The sequence below is a fragment of the Myotis nattereri genome (assembly GCF_964212035.1).
Source record: "Myotis nattereri genome assembly, chromosome: 4".
NCBI lineage: Eukaryota > Metazoa > Chordata > Mammalia > Chiroptera > Vespertilionidae > Myotis > Myotis nattereri.
In genome coordinates this window covers 64,815,346-64,832,089 of record NC_138079.1, presented here as the reverse complement: position 1 = coordinate 64,832,089, position 16,744 = coordinate 64,815,346, and positions in this window count along the sequence as shown.

The following is a 16,744-nucleotide window of genomic DNA, read 5'->3' as shown; positions in this document are numbered from 1 at the left end:
GGGCTTCAATGTATAAATTTTGGAGAGAACACAAATCAGTCCATAACAAAACCACAAAGTAGTTGTGCTATAAAAGAAAGGACTACATGCTAAAAAGCAAGCTTGACAGACACAGGATCCCTTGCCAAATCTAAACCAACATTGTTTATGGAAGAAATCAATCCAGGCTCCCTATGGTGTAGCCTCACATGATCTGTAATACAATACAAAGTTACTATATATGCAAAGTGCCAGGAAAATGAATTCCATAAACAAGATTAAAAGCAGTAAGTAGATGCAGAGTTAAGATGACTTTAACATTGGGATTAGCATACAGAGATTTTAAGCAAGTATTACTAATGTGTTCAAGAATTTAAAGGAAGACGTAGACAAAATAAATGAAGTTATGAAATCCTAGCAGATAAATTTAAACAACAAAACAGAACTAATAAAAATTCTAGAAATGAAAATATAACTTCTAAAATAATAAGGCCACTGGGTGGACTCAGAAGATTATGTGCTATAGAAGTAAAAATTGGTGAACTTTAAGGTAGGTGAATTGAAAGTATGTAACCTAAAAGGCAAAGAGAAACAAAATTAAAAAAAAAATAAAGTGAGCAGAGTCTTGGTGACCTGTGGGACAATATGAAACATTTTATATAGGTGGAATTTGAGTTTCATAAGAGGAAAAAAGATATGTTTCTTTGTCATGCATAGCTCATCCAGAAATGACAAGGAAGAGCATGACTCCTGAAATGTAACAAAGGGACAATCCTAGGAGGTGTCTTTCATTCTAGGTACCTATGGTAGAAGTCCTTACATTCTTGTGAATGTATCTGATTTTCCCTGGAACTTTAGGATGGTAGGTGTGTGTGTGTGTGTGTGTGTGTGTGTGTGTGTGTGTGTGCGCGCGCGCGCGCTCGCCCATGCCTGCTCCTATTCAATAACACTGGCAGAGTAGTGTGGACACTTAATTAATATTTGTTGAATTAAGCAATCAATAATCTGGAGATGGGGTGGAGTGAAAGCTACAAATGCTGGCATTGAAGCTCCTGAGAAGGGAAGGTAGTAGAGACTCTAAGGTCTACTCTACTAAAAGAATCTTGAACAACTAAAATGAATAAACAGGGGCAACTAACTTGTTGGTAAAGATTTAAAGCACACAATCCAAATCTTTTGAATGCCAATCAAAGACATGTGTTTTCAAATTTCAAATGAGTCTTATGAATGAATATTGCAAGTTGAATCATATACTGTATAACTTTGTATTCAATATGTTCTAAAATGATTAAGGGCAACAAGAGCTAATTCTACGAGCTAAGCATAGAGGGATGCATATTGGTTTTCTCATCTTCCTTAAGAAAAAATTTTTCTTCTGAATTTTAGAGGCCTCTTATTATTTAAAAATCTACTTCTCCTCAAATATAATTAACACTGGCTCTCTTTATAAAAACACCATTATGTTAGTTTGCTAGGGCTGCAATGTCAAAGTACCACAGACCACATGGTTAAACAACATAAATTTATTTTCTTGCAATTCCGAGGACTAGAAGTCTGACATCAAGGTGGCAACAGAATTGGTTTCTTCTCAGACCTCTCTACTTGGTGGGGAAAGCTGTCTTCCCCCTCTGTCTTCATATTATCTTCTCTCTGTGTGTGTCTGTGTTCTAATCTCCTTATGACACCAGTTAGGTGGGATTAGGGTCTACCCATATGACCTCATTTTAACTTAATTACTTCCTCATGAACCCAATCTCCAAATATAATCACATTGTGAAGTACTGGAGTCTTTGACATATGAATTTTAGGGGAACACAATTTAGCCCATACCAACCAGCACTTCATATCCCCAGAAGCACTGATTCAACGCAGGCCTTTAGTACAGTCTTGGTAAAGACTGGTTCACTGTGGACCATGTTAATTGATAGTCTTCTCAGTGTCAGTACAGAAAAGGTGGCCAAGTTTAGCCTCACAGTTATTTTTATTGTTACTTTCACTGTGGTTTATGAGGGGCAAGGAGGAAAGATGATGCCAAAGTTGGAGTCAGCTAATGAATGTCTTAGTCCATACTTTTGCCCTCTTATGTAACTTCTTATCTTTGATCTTGTTGTGGTTTTGGTAGTTTTTCAAGAGATGTCTGATGTTTGAAGCTCATTGAAAAGAAATTTAGATTTCTTTTCCCTTTAAAAATACTTACGTAACAGATCTCTTACTTGTTCCATCTTCCTATATTTTTATCTCCCTTAATGAATGAAGAAGCACAGATCTAATGTGAGTAATTTTGTTGACCAGAGCAATTCTACAGTCAGATTTTAAGTGGCTTCAAAAGACAGTATGTCTGCTTATCATCAAAGAAGAAAGAAGCTTAAAATAGTTATAAACTTTCTTTGTTTAATTTTGCCTCCTCTTCTTGTAACCATCAAAGGAGCAATGTAAAACGTTTCTATCTAAATGGAATTCCTTCTTGTATGAAGATGTTTTAGTTAGCCAGCAAACTCTGACACACTATCCCTAAAGATAATGTTCATTCTTAATAGAACTGCAAATAGAATTTCTTTGTCACTAAGGAGATTGTTCTGAAAGCAAAATTCGTAAGAGCTTTGACCAAGTGCCCATAAGTGCTATAAAAAATCCTTTTGCAAGGATTTGGGTAAATTGAGGGATATGCAGAAAATTCCCCCAAAGGTCTGGTTGCAAAAAAGAATGGTTAACTTCTGAACCTTGAGGTCTCATATTTTGGGTACTTTGCCCTTTTCAGAGCATGGTCTATGGAGCTAATTCCTAGTTCCAATCCTATTTCTAGCACAGTAAAGTGGAACTGATAATAACATATAATGCCCGACACAATTGTTGTGAGAGTTAAATCAGTTCGTGTATATGAAGTGTTTAGACTAGTGCCTGGCAATATAATAATTATAATAATAATTTTTGATAACTCAAAAATTAGTTTTTTTACAGTTCTTTACATCGGGTCTAGTTATCCACTTTTTCATAATCACAATCAAACATGACACAAAGGTATCTGATTAATTTGCTGTTCTTTACTTTGTCTTATTTTTTGTTTTAATGTGATAGGGTTACCTTATTTTGAATACATTGTCCTAAGGCTAGTATCTCCTAGGTGAGCTTTATGCTAATTATACTGTATGCCTGCACTATATAAGAGGCTGAAAAATATTTATTCTAAAGATTGGGTTAGTAAATTTAGTCCTATTTCAACTTTGCTAGATATGATTTCTGAATTTCTGAGAATGGCTGCTTGTATGTGTGTGTGTATGTGTGTGTGCATGCACACTGGCATCTGCACATATATGTGTGTTTGTTTTATATCTAAATAGGACTAAACCAACATCTGTTCATCACTTATAATTTCTTACCTAAAATTATACTAAAGATGTTTGAAAGTTATTATCTCTTTTGGATCTTTGTTTCAAATCATATGCTCAATGATTTTTAATAATAATTTGACATGATTAATTGGTCTTACATGTAGATACTTATAGCTTCAGAACTTAAATTATAAGAACAAAATATAATTTGTGATGCATTTACTAACTGAATTTTTATGTAACTATCAGCATAGTAGCACATCATTTTCCCAGTGCAATGAGTCACTTGTAAACATTATTTAGGAAGAGAAATTTTAATTTTATATATCAATTTTTAACTTATGAAACAATTCAGAATGAGAGCATTCAAAACCTCTATACAGAAAATTAGAAAACATTGCTGAGAGAAGTTCAAGAAGACCTAAATAAATGGAGAACTCTGTTATGATCATGAATTAGATGAATAACATTAAGATGTCATCTCCCCACCCCAAATAACCTATTTATACAATGCAATTCTAATAAAAGAAATCCCAGGAGCTATTTTTCTTGGTGGAAATTGATAGACTGATTCTAAATTCAATATGGAAATGAAAGGGCCTAGAATACAAAAATATCTGAAATAACAACAAAAAAATGGGGACTTACACTAACAGATGTCAAATTTTACTATAAATTCACAACAATTATGACATATAGATTCAAAATAAATATAACATCAGAGGAAATAAAGGGTCTGAAGCAGATCTCCACATATACAGTGACCCGACTTATAAAAAAGACTCCACTCCAATTCAGTGACGGGGGTGAGGTGGGGGGAGGAAATATAGTTTTTCCCCCCAATAATTGTACTGGATCAATTGGCTACCATACAGAAAAAAATTAACTTGATTTTTAGTATACACCATACATGAAAATTAGTAACTGCCTTAGTCATCTCAGGCTCCCACAATGAAAAACCATAGGTTGGGCTGTTTAAACAACAGAAATGTATTTTCTCACAGTTTTAGAGGTTGGGAAGTCCAGGATCAAGGTGCCAGCACATTCGGGAAGACCTGTAACATGGGCCCATTTCCATACTTCTTTTTCTGTGAAGTGAGTTCCTTGACAAGAAATAATGCTTTGTGCAGTACTGTGATGGTGGATAGGACATTCTGAAAAACCATGAAAGATAGTTTTAGCAGAAGCACTATATGCTGGGAAGGCAAATCTGTATCCAGATGCTAATGATCTGATACTAATCCTGCCACCAGGTAGTTGGCTAATCACCAGGGGAATGGTGCCATATCAGGAATGCAGTGTCAGTCTCTGCTGCTAGCAGATTGGGTATTCATAGGTGGTAGGTCAGTCATAGCCAGGTCAACCTTGGTAAATAGAAATCCATATTGGTGAACCCATGCATAACCTCTATCCTTGGCAATATGACCACTTTGTGCATCAGCCCATTGGGCGATGACAGGGGTGGCAGGGGAGAGGGGCTGACTGGTATCTACAGAATGGATTATGCTATCCACTTGATTATTAATATCCTTCTTTGCTGAGGTTACCTTTCTGTGAGCATTTATACAGGAAATAAATATCTTCACATTTATTTTGCCCATTCAGAGAAGTCTATATACTTACCTCTTCCCCAGATTTTCTTGTCACCAATTTTCCAATCATGTTCCTTGCAAATCCCTGAATATCCAGCCATGAATGGGTATCACACATTATATTCAAGAAAACCCAATTTCTATATAAAGACTTAGATAGATTAAAATTAAGCTATGGAGAAAAGAAGTACCACATTAATAAAAATCAAAAGAAAACTGTAATAGCTATATTAATTTCAGACAAAGTAGACTTCAGGACAAAGAAAATTGTCAGTGATCAAGAGGGAGGGACATTACATTATCATATAGGAGTCAGTTCTCTAAGAAAACAACTAGATCTAACTGACATTTATAGAATATGTCATAGAACAACAGCATAATATACATTCTTTTCTCTAATACTCATGGAAATTCAACAAGAGAGAACATATTCTGGGCTGTGAAACACACATTAACAAATTTAAAAGAATAAGGATCATACATTAAAAAAGCATTTTAAACATATAAGGACTTTTTTAAAATTTAAAAACAATTTGGGAATGGTCTCTGCCCTCAAAAATATTGGAAGTTTAGCAGAAAAGAAGGCATATTTATTACATATTTATTTGAGAAATATTTATTTAATACCTCATTCTATAGGCCCTGCTGAAATAATGATAAATGAGAAATAATCATTCTCTCACAGAACTTACATAATAGTAGGAAATAAAGGCAAATTAAAAAGCAATAGTGTGATAATTTCTATGCCAAGGTGAATAGTGATATAAAGGAGAGCCATTTAACTCTCTTGGGATTCAGAGATGACATCTTGAAGGCAGTGCTATTTAAGTTAATATCAGAAAATAGAATTCTCTCTAGGTAAAATACAATTCTATCCAGGCAAAAAATGGGAAGCGACAACCAGCAATAATCGTGGCAAAGGCATGCACAAAAGTTAGGTGGCATATGGTGTGTCCAAGGAATGGAAAAATTCTTTATATAATTGGGGCATAGATTCAAATTTGATCAGAAATAAAAATGAAAGTAAACTGGGATGACTCCTGAAAAGCTTTTAAAACTCTGATAAAAAAAAAGATTAAACTTTTTCCCAAGAGCAATGACAAGCCATTGAAAGATTTGAAGCGAAAAGGAGATATGATCATATTTCTATTCCAGGAAAGATGCTGACTGAGGTATGTAGGATGAACTGGAGGAATGTAAGACCATTAGAAGGGAGGACATCAGTTGTTATACTTTGGAAAATATCTATTGCAGTGGTCGGCAAACTGCAGCTCGGGAGCCACATGCGGCTCTTTGGCTTTTCTGCAAAATACCACGTGCGGATGCGCACGTACAGTGCGATTGAAACTTCGTGACCCATGCGCAGAAGTCGGTTTTCAGCCTGGGTGAGTCTATTTTGAAGAAGTGACGTTAGAAGAAGTGGAGGGTGTCGGTCGGTCGGTCGGTCGTTCAACGGGAGACGCGGCACAGGCGGGCCACAGGAGCAGCGTGGAGGAGGCGCACACTGTTCATGCAGGAGTTGAGGACAGGAGAGTTGGAAGGGGTTGACCTCAGTGAACGTACCTCAATCAGATTGAGGACGTTTTTAGCAAAGGCCAGCTTAGGAGTACCCTAATTAAGTTAATAACAATGTACCTACCTATATAGTTTAAGTTTAAAAAATTTGGCTCTTGTTAATGGGGGGATGAGGACACATTTGTAATACCTTAACATGAAGAAATTAAAGAAGAAAAAAAAATTGCCTCTCAAAAGAAATTTCAATCGTTGTACTGTTGCTATTTGGCTCTGTTGACTAATGAGTTTGCTGACCACTGATCTAGTGTAATGAGAAATGGTGACTGTCTGACCATGAGAAGTGGGGAAGATAGAAGTATACAGATTATGGTTAAGAGTCTCTGAATATATTACATTTGTTTTAGTGTCATAAGGCACTGGGGGGAGAAGTCATTTTTTATAAGATAACAAGGATCTTGGCTTTTCTCTATGTTGAGTTTCCTGTGCTTGCAGGAAATCCAGAAGTATTGAGTGGGCCATTGTATAAAGCTACTCATGAATGAAGCTCAGGAAAATAACAGGAAGGGAGATAAAGCAATTTAGTCATCAGTTTATGTGTTGAAATGAAAGTCATAAGTGTGGATGAGATTACTGACTATAAGTAGAGGAAGAAAAGATGAGCGCCTAAGATGGAATCCTTAAGAACACCAGCATTTTATAGAAAGTTAGCAGAAGGAGGAGGAAGAAGAGAAAGAGGAGGAGGAGGCGGGGGGGGGGGGGGGGGGGGGAGGAGAGAAGGAGAAGGAGGAGGAGGAAAAGGAGGAGAATTCACAAAAACAATTGAATAAGAGAAAATAAAATGATAGCTAGAAACCAGAAGACAGTGGTATCTTCAGAAGCAAGAGAAGAATGTCTTCAAAGATGGAACATGAAGTTAACAGAATCAAATGTAGCAAAGGTCAATATTGAAAAGTCACTTAGTTTTAATACCAAGTTAATTTTATGATCATAACAAAAGCAGTTTTGGGAATTGGTGGGGTTGAAGTCAAATTGTGATGGGTTTTGAAATGAACTATAGGGAGAAAGAATAAATAAACAAAAAGAATTGTAGGAAGTTTGTTACTGAAGAGGTAAATGGATGGAGAGAGATAGGCTGTTAGCTGAAGGAAGACATTGGGATCTAAATAAGTTTTTGTTTTATACTTTTAAGATGAACAGTATGTTTAAATCCTGGTCAGAAGATGCCTATAGAGGAAAACTGGATTTTAGGAATGATGGAAGAGGATGGAAGAGGATGACATCCCAAAAAACTAGTAAAGAAATTAGATTAAAGTAATACTTGACAACCACTTTAACAGAGACTGAGAATAATCTGCAACAAGTTTTGAAAAAATTGACACAGGAAGCAAGGAATTGGACCCATTGGTAAAGTATAGTAGGTGACTTCACAGGAGATTCATAGACTCCAGTGGAAGAATAAACCAGGAAGAGGCTGGCCAGGTCCCTATGCATTTTTAGGCTTTTGTTGGGTACTCCAGATAGTTAATAAATATTTGTTTTCCTATTTTCATAGTCTCAGGTAAATAATTTCTTTTCAGTAACTGAAGCGTCTGTACTACCCTTGACCATTAGGGTCAATATTTGGGTGTCCAGAGAAGACCAAATCAAATGAGCAGGCTACTTATAGAATTTTATTTATTTTTATTTTTATTTTTATTTTTTATTATTATTAGTTAAGGCATTACAAATGTGTCCTCATCCCCCCCATTAACTGCCAACCTCCCGCCCCCCACCCCCGTCCCACACACTTAGAATTTTATTTTAATAGATCTGTTTTCTGCCTGAATGAGCTACATGCTTCACTATGACTTCAGAATATCCCTGAACAACATAAATCACAAATTTCTTTACTTGCTGGAAGCAAGCCTAATTCCTAAAATAGAAATAACAATATCACCACTTGAGAAAAAAAAAATTAACAAGCAACTCCCGTCTGGAGGAACATGTTGACAGAAATGTTTTCATATTAACATGTAAATTGTCAAGACTCATCACATGTAAATGGCTCGTATTGCTATCATTTCCTGTTTGACAATGAAATGAAGGGAAATTTTAGAAAGAGGACTCTTCGAAACTTAAAATAAGGAAGTAGAGTATTATAAGAAGCTGGAGGCATTGAGAAGAGCATGTCCAATCTGCATCAACTACTTTCCATCTTTTAATAACAGGATATGACACAGGAGGTAGATGGGGCCTAGGAGCCTAAGTGGAAAGAATACTATTACCATTATGAAGCAAAAAGGAGAAGTACAGATGGGGAAGACACTTTGCAGACTCCAATTTTACACAGAGCTGCATGTGCAAGGGGGAAGTAAAGTTGTTAAGATATTTATTTTTATTGTTATAATTGTGCATACTAACTTTAATGTAAGTATTGATCACCATCACTTTTTAAAATGCATCAACATTTTGTAAGCATGGCTGCATTTAATAAAGGAAGTCTTTCTTTGTTTTATTAATAAATCTTTATTGTTCAGATTATTACAGTTCTTCTCCCCCTTCCCCCCCTGCATAGCTTCCTTCCACCCAGTTCCCACCCCACTCCATGCCCTTACCCTCCAACTGACCTCATCCATAGGTGTAAGATTTTTGTCCAGTCTCTTCCCACACCCCCCACACCCCCTCCCCCCGAGAATTGTCAGTCCCTTCCCTTTCTATGCCCCTGATTCTATTATATTCACCAGTTTATTCTGTTCATCAGATTTTTTATTTACTTGATTTTTTAGATTCACTTGATAGATATGTATTTGTTGTCACTTTGTTGTTCATAGTTTTTATCTTTACCTTTTTCTTCTTCTTCCCCTTCTTAAAGAATACTCTTCAGCATTTCATATAATACTGGTTTGGAGGTGAAGAACTCCTTTAGCTTTTTCTTATCTGTTAAGCTCTTTATCTGATCTTTAATTCTAAATGATAGCTTTGCTGGGTAGAGTAATCTTGGTTGTAGGTTCTTGCTATTCATCACTTTGAATATTTCTTGCCACTCCCTTCTGGCTTGCATGGTTTCTGTTGAGAAATCAGCTGACAGTCGTATGGGTATTCTCTTGTAGGTAACTATTTTTCTCTTGCTGCTTTTAAGATTCTCTCTTTGTCTTTTGCTCTTGGCATTTTAATGATGATGTGTCTTTGGTTCTCTTTGGATTCCTTTTGTTTGGGGTTCTTTGCGCTTCCTGGACCTGTAAGTCTATTTCTTTCACCAGGTAGGGGAAGTTTTCTGTTATTATTTCTTTAAATACGTTTTCAGTATCTTGCTCTCTCTCTTCTTCTGGCACCCCCATAATTTGGATGTTGGTACGCTGAAAGTTGTCCCAGAGGCTCCTTACACTATCTTCATATTTTTGGATTCTTTTTTCATTTTGCTTTTCCGGTTGGGTGTTTTTTGCTTCTTCGTATTTCGAATCTTTGACTTGATTCTTGGGATCATCTAGTCTGCTGTTGGATCTCTGTATATTATTCTTTATTTCAGTAAGTGCATGCTTAATTTCTGATTGGTCCTTTTTCATATCCTTGAGGGTCTCAGTAAATTTCTCAGAGGTTTCTAGAAGATTCTTGAGTAACCTTATAACCATGGTTTTGAACTCTATATCCAGTAGTTCGTTTTCCTCAATTTCTTTCGTTTGTGACATGTTTCTTTGTCTCTGCATTTTGGCTGCTTCCCTGGGTTGAGAGAGTGGCTTTGGGTGGTAGGTGTGCTATAGGGCCCAGTGGCTTAGCCTCCCTAATTACCTGAGGTGGACATTCTTGGCACACCCCTTTGTGGGCTGTGTGCACAGTCTTATTGTAGTTAAGTCTTGATTGTTTTTGGTATCACTGGGAGGAATTGACCACCAGGCCAGTTGGCTGTGAGGACCAGCTATGTCTACAATGGGAGAACTACTATGCTGGGGACACCCTTATGGAGCAGCACTTGCTTCAGTGGGGCTTTGGTGCTCACTGAGTCTGCCCCCTGAGTGTGTCGCTTATGGATGTGAAGAGTTGTACTCTGGTATGGTCTCACTCTGACCACTGGGTACACTGGCTCTTGAATCTCCAAGGAGGTGCAAAGTCAGCCACTGCCTGAGGACACCCAGGAGGAGCTACAGAGAGATCTGCAGGTTCCTCCTCTTTGTTTGGGGTTTGGAAGTGCCCAGATGAGGCACAGCTGTGAAGCAATACAGGCTGCTGTCTAGGCCTTGTTTTGGAAGCTTTGGCGCTCTTTGACCATTCTAAACCATATGAGATGTACAACCTGAGAAAAAGCTGCAGTTTGTTAGGTTTTTAGATTGCAAAAGAATAGGCCATTCATATACAAGCTGTGCTCACAGCTTGGGTGGAGTTATAAATTGGGTGGGGCGGGGTCTCAGGGAATCATCAGGGCTTAGCAAACCGCAATGGCTGCCAGTCTGCTCTGCCTCGGAGAGGTCCCGGGGTCTCTGTGTCCCACGGCCCGTGCAGGAACAATGATCGCTACAAGCACCTCTGCGAGAAAGCCACCGTCTGATTCTGGCCTGATGCCAGACAGTCCAGTTTCTTCCCATATGTGTCTGGGTCCCCAGAGTCTCACCTGAAACTGGAGTTCAGAGCAACTGGGAGCTTGTATCTCCCTCCCGATTGAAAAGACAACAGCGTACCCAGTTGCCAACCCATTTCCGCATGTGCCTTCGTCCCTCTGCACTTCCACACCTCTGCATCTCCTACCAGTTTCAATGTGCTTTTCTCTTTTCTTCTAGTTGTAGAATTTCCACTCAGCCAGCCTTTCCATGGTTCTGAATGATATCTGTTTAATCTTTTAGTTGTGGTTTTGATGTGGTTGTGCGAGGCAGCAACTACAAGTGTGTACCTATGCCACCATCTTGGTTCCTCTTAAGAAGTCTTTCTTAAAGCACATGTTATTTTGGTTGCATCTTAGCATGGGTTATCACTTTAGCATAAGAGCATATAAAAGCAGTGTTCTGCATGCACTCATTGTCCTATTTCTATTAACTATAGGTATAATGCTAAGTTCCAACTTGTGTTAATGTCTCTTGTGTTTATATGTTTATTGGCAAATTAAAAGCATGGTTATTTAAATAAGCACTTTCTTGATTACTGGAAAAATAGCTGACTGTAAGCAAGGAAAACTTTCTGAATCTCAGAGAATTAATTATGTCATAATCATTTGCTAAGGATTTACAACACATTGCCCACTACTCTGAGCAATCAGAATAAGTATAAGACACCATTCTAAACCATATGAGATGTACAACCTGAGAAGAAGATATAAACTTGACAAATTAACGAATAATAGTAAAATTCAGCTAATAAAGTGCTCAGAAGTGCTATATAAGGAAGAGAAATCCTCACTCTCACATACACTACATATTAAATATTCACACATATGAATTCTATTAACACATTTAATCATTATAATAATCCCAAGGTTAATATTATTATTCTTGTAACTATGTTATTAAAAACTATTATTATCCTCCCTGTTTTACATAGGAGGCATTTTAGGTAGAATCATGCAACATGCTCATGGCCACTTGAGTTAGTAAATTCTAGAACCAGGATGCAAATTCAGGAAAAATAATCCAGAGACCTGCACTTAGTGAACTGAAAGGTATAGGAAAGCCTTAGAATTGCTGGCGTGGGGTTACAGGAGGAAAGTCTCAGAAGATTGTTGAAAGGTTTTAATCATGTGGCTGAGACCATAAGTAAGGCGTGACAAATTTCATATGGCTTTTTAAGATTCTTGATTTCCTAAGTATAGTATCAAAAGTTGCAAACACTTGGAAATAGATTAATAGTAGGGATTAGCAGGTGGGGGTGGGGAAAACAGAGTGAAGGAGACAGCAAGAGACTGGTTAGGTAAGGCAGTAGGCAAGTTGAATGGGGTAGGGCAAAAGTACTGATTGTAGCTAGGGAGCTGAACCTGGCAGGCTGAAGACACTTGTTTATCTCTGGTCCCTTCTCAAAACCTCTAAAAAGAATAAAACAATGTCACCCTGTAAGGACCAAAAGAAGGCGACACAGCAGAAAAAGAGTTGTCAAGAATTTGGGGAGATGAAAAATGGATAATGGAAATGATTTAGCGGAGGTAGACACAGCCAAACTTCAATCCTTAGAGGAGTTGGAAGAAGCCAACAGGAGGAAACTCATTCTCGCTGCCAGCTCCTCTAATCACATTGGAAGAGGCACCAATGAAGCCTGGCATGGTTTTAAATGACAGGGTTGTGAGTAGTTTGTTTTGTTTTGTTTTTTAGTTTCTATATGATAAATTATTGCTTCCTTAAGTGAAAAAGAAAATTTCCAAAACAAGATTTCAAATTGGAGCAGTTCTAGGCAATAGCAAAATCTGAGCAGTAATACTGGGAAGCAGGTTATGGAATAGCGAGAACGTCCCTTAAATTTGAACACATCAGGAATCTTGAGCCCACACTACATAGCATGTTATCAACATGCACATTGAGACTGACCAAAATAATGAAATTGACCAAATGGTGGACCTGCTGGCTTGTGAGAAAGTAAACCTGGGAGATGGAGGATGGGAAGGAGATTGAGACCCGAGGGTTAGCTGTGGGCTTGTGGAAAGGACAAACCCATGAGCCATCACTTGTATTATTTCTGAGGCTGTCTGCATTTTGGATAATGAAAAATTCACTATTTGACAAAAGAAGCCACTGGCATTTTTAAACCATGTGAGACGTGACAACAAAGCTGTCTAGCTTATTTCCTGCAATTACTGAGTAGGATTTCCATTCGGGCTCCAAATAAGCCCCTCCCATTTTGGAGCATCCACAGGATCAAAGAGCCTGAAATGCAGCATCAGGCTTCCTTTGTGCACCTCACGCTTGCTCCTACACATGCCTTTCCAGGCATCTGACATCATGGTTTCATTCTGTGTTTCATCGTGTTGGCAAATCCTCATCAGGAAAAGTAAAAGTGGACAGGAAGGCGAAACAATAAATTGCTAGTCATGCCAAGTGAATCATGCACATTTATACAAGAGGCTGCAAGATGATGGATGGAAAAGAAACAGTCTAACCTTCTAAAGCTCCTTTGAGTTTTCACCATCTCACAATAATTCAAGAAGGGCCCTAGCCAGTTTGGCTCAATGGATAGAGCGTCGGCCTGCAGACTGAGGAGTCCCAGGTTCGATTCCAGTCAAGGGCATATGCCGGGGTTGCGGGCTCGATCCCCAGTGGGGGGTGTGCAGGAGGCAGCCAATCAGTGATTTCTCTCATTAATGATGTTTCTAACTCTCTTTCCCTTTTCCTTCCTCTCTAAAATCAATAAAAATATATTTAAAAATAATAATTCAAGAAGGAAGATACACCTCTTAAACCTGAGTTTCAAGGACTTCATGACCTTGCTTCACCCTAATTTACTTAAGTTTTTTTTCTGTTCTCACTGTTTCCACCACTTTCACAACTTTCACTTTACAGGTTCAATTCCCAGTGGGGGCACATGCCCAAGGCAACAAATGGAGGTTTCTCTCTCACTTCAATGTTTATCTCTCTCTCCCCCCTTCTTCTCTCTCTAAAATAAATAAAAACATATCATTGGCTGAGGAAAATAATAATAGTAATTGCTCTATGGGTTGCAATATCTGTTATAGCTTTATCACAGTTTACTTAGACTTGATATTACAATGCTAATAAACTTATACTAATAAATACTTGCATAAACTCCCCCATCCTCTGTGTTGTTTTTATTTTATCTTTTTATATATACATCCCAAAATATATTATATTTTATTTAAATAATTACTTATGTTTCAAAAACAACTACCTATGGCTGAGGTTCTTATTAGAGTTGTCTTTTGGACAGAAAAACATAGCCTGTACAGTCCTTTACTACTCAGACTCAAAAGTAGAGGGAAGTTAGTTTCATTTAGGCCTCATGTTCCCAATACTTTTATATGTAAAATTCTTCCTTCCTTCCTTCCTTCCTTCCTTCCTTCCTTCCTTTCTTCCTTCCTCCCTTCCTTCTTTCCTTCCTTCCTTCTTTCCTTCCTTCCTTTTACCTTAAAGAGGTTTCAGACTTTCTACACCAAACCTAGATCTGAGACTAGAATTTATTGATTATCTGAATGGTTTTAGGCAAATCAGTTAACTTTCCTAACAATTAATTTTCTCCTATAAAGTAGGAATAATAAAAAGTTTTTCCCCCCATATTACAAGGTTGCTGTACATATTAGATACAACAATGTACATGAAAAGACTCTTGAACTAGATAGTGCTCATGAGTGCTACATACCTGTTTGGAAGGGCATGTTGGTGAGGGGGCAGGAGCAGGGTGGAGGGGTCAATGGGGATAAAAGGGGGTCATCTACAATACTTTCAGCTATAAAAATAACTTTAAAATATACTTTTTAAAAAGAAACAGTATATAATGGACTCTGTTTAAGAGACAGAGAAGAGTGGTTGGCATTTGTTCTTTCTTCTGCCCAGAATGCTTTTCCCCAAGATATTCATAAGACTCACTCTCTTACTTCATTCTGGCCTCTGTTCATATATCTTTTTAGAAAGAACATCCCCTCTGGTCAGCCTCTATCACTTTGCCTTGCTTTACATTCCACAACAGTACTTGTCACTTTTTAACATATTATTTAACAATATTTTATTGACTTTTTCATTCACTTTAATGTAAATTCCAAAAAAACACTTTTTCCTCATTGCTGTATTTCCAGTGTTGAGATTAGTGCTAAACATATGGGGATCCCTCAATAATTACTAAGCATACAAATAAATTAATAGTAGGAAAAAACACTCCAAACTAATAAGTTTGATTTACCTCAATTATCTAAATAACTTAATTATTCTTGGCAATAAATGGATGTAAATAGAATACTAACAATGTTTACGAAAATGAAATTCTTTTTTTTTTTTAATATATTTTTATTGATTTTTTACAGAGAGGAAGGGAGAGAGATAGAGAGTTAGAAACATCGATGAGAGAGAAACATCGATCAGCCGCCTCCTGCACATCTCCTACTGGGGATGTGCCCGCAACCCAGGTACATGCCCTTGACCGGAATCGAACCTGGGACCTTTCAGTCCGCAAGCCGACGCTCTATCCACTGAGCCAAACCGGTTTCGGCATAAATGAAATTCTTGAAAAATTGAGCTTCAATATTAGAACATTTAAAAAAACCCTTTAATTGATACATATTTTCTGTTTTATATTTTCATATACTTTATTTTCAATAGAATCAATTATTAAAAATATAACAATTATTTTATGTTTACATCTTTGTAAGATTTTTTTTCTATCACATAATATAGAAATATACATACATATTTTATCACACCATATGTCATAGCAAGAATCACTTTTCAGATTTTAGGCATTTTTTGATCACATTCATAATTTTGGGTCATACCACATACCTGCTATATGTAATGTTTTCTTTTTATTTATTACCTTAAAACAACTCTCTTTACTGTTTTCTACGTATCCTAGCTCTAAGTACTAATACTTGTGAAATCACAAGTTTGATTTAGTTACAGTTTTTAAATATACAAGTTAAACATACGATTATTAAAATAAAAAGCTCATCAACATATGTCCAAATCATGTCTAGTATCCCCAGTGCAACAGAATTTAGGACAGTGATGGAGAATAGGGCAATGGGTTGTAGCAGCCAATGAACATCTGTGCATCTCTGAAAAATGAGAGGATGAAGTGGATGGTCTCTAAGTTCTTGTTGTCCTTCCCATGGTCTTTCTTCTAAGAGTGATGATTGGATCTAGGAAGAGTTCCAGGGAAGATGGGAGGCACCCCAAATCATATATGATTAAGTAAATGACGGCTGGGTCTTTTCTGAACCCTGACATTCCAGAAAATGGAATTACGGAATTCCAGCTGATTCACATAAGCATTAACTACATCTGCACACATAAAACGAAACAGAAATCAATTGACTATTATACCTATAAATGCCTCATTTCTCTGGAAATTTTCTTCTACTTTTTTTTGAGGGGGTGGGGGTTGTTGAATTATGTGGAGGTGCATCTCCCATTTTTCCTTCCATGTGGGAACCATCTGATTTCAGTAAAGTGCTCTTAGCTAGAACTTTCCCAAGGACCATGTCCAGATCAAGCATCCAACAAAGAGCATTTCACACGCAACAGAAACGGCTAAATGTGGTTGGTTTCCGAGGCCTGTGATGCGCTGGGGAGACACGGTGCTCCACAAGCACCTCACAATCACTGCAAAGCTATTCACAGAAATAAAAGTATTAGAACACACATTTGCATAGCCTTTTATTTTCTATACTATGAAAACCAACATACTATTTTTTCATGTACATGCCTTTTTATTTTT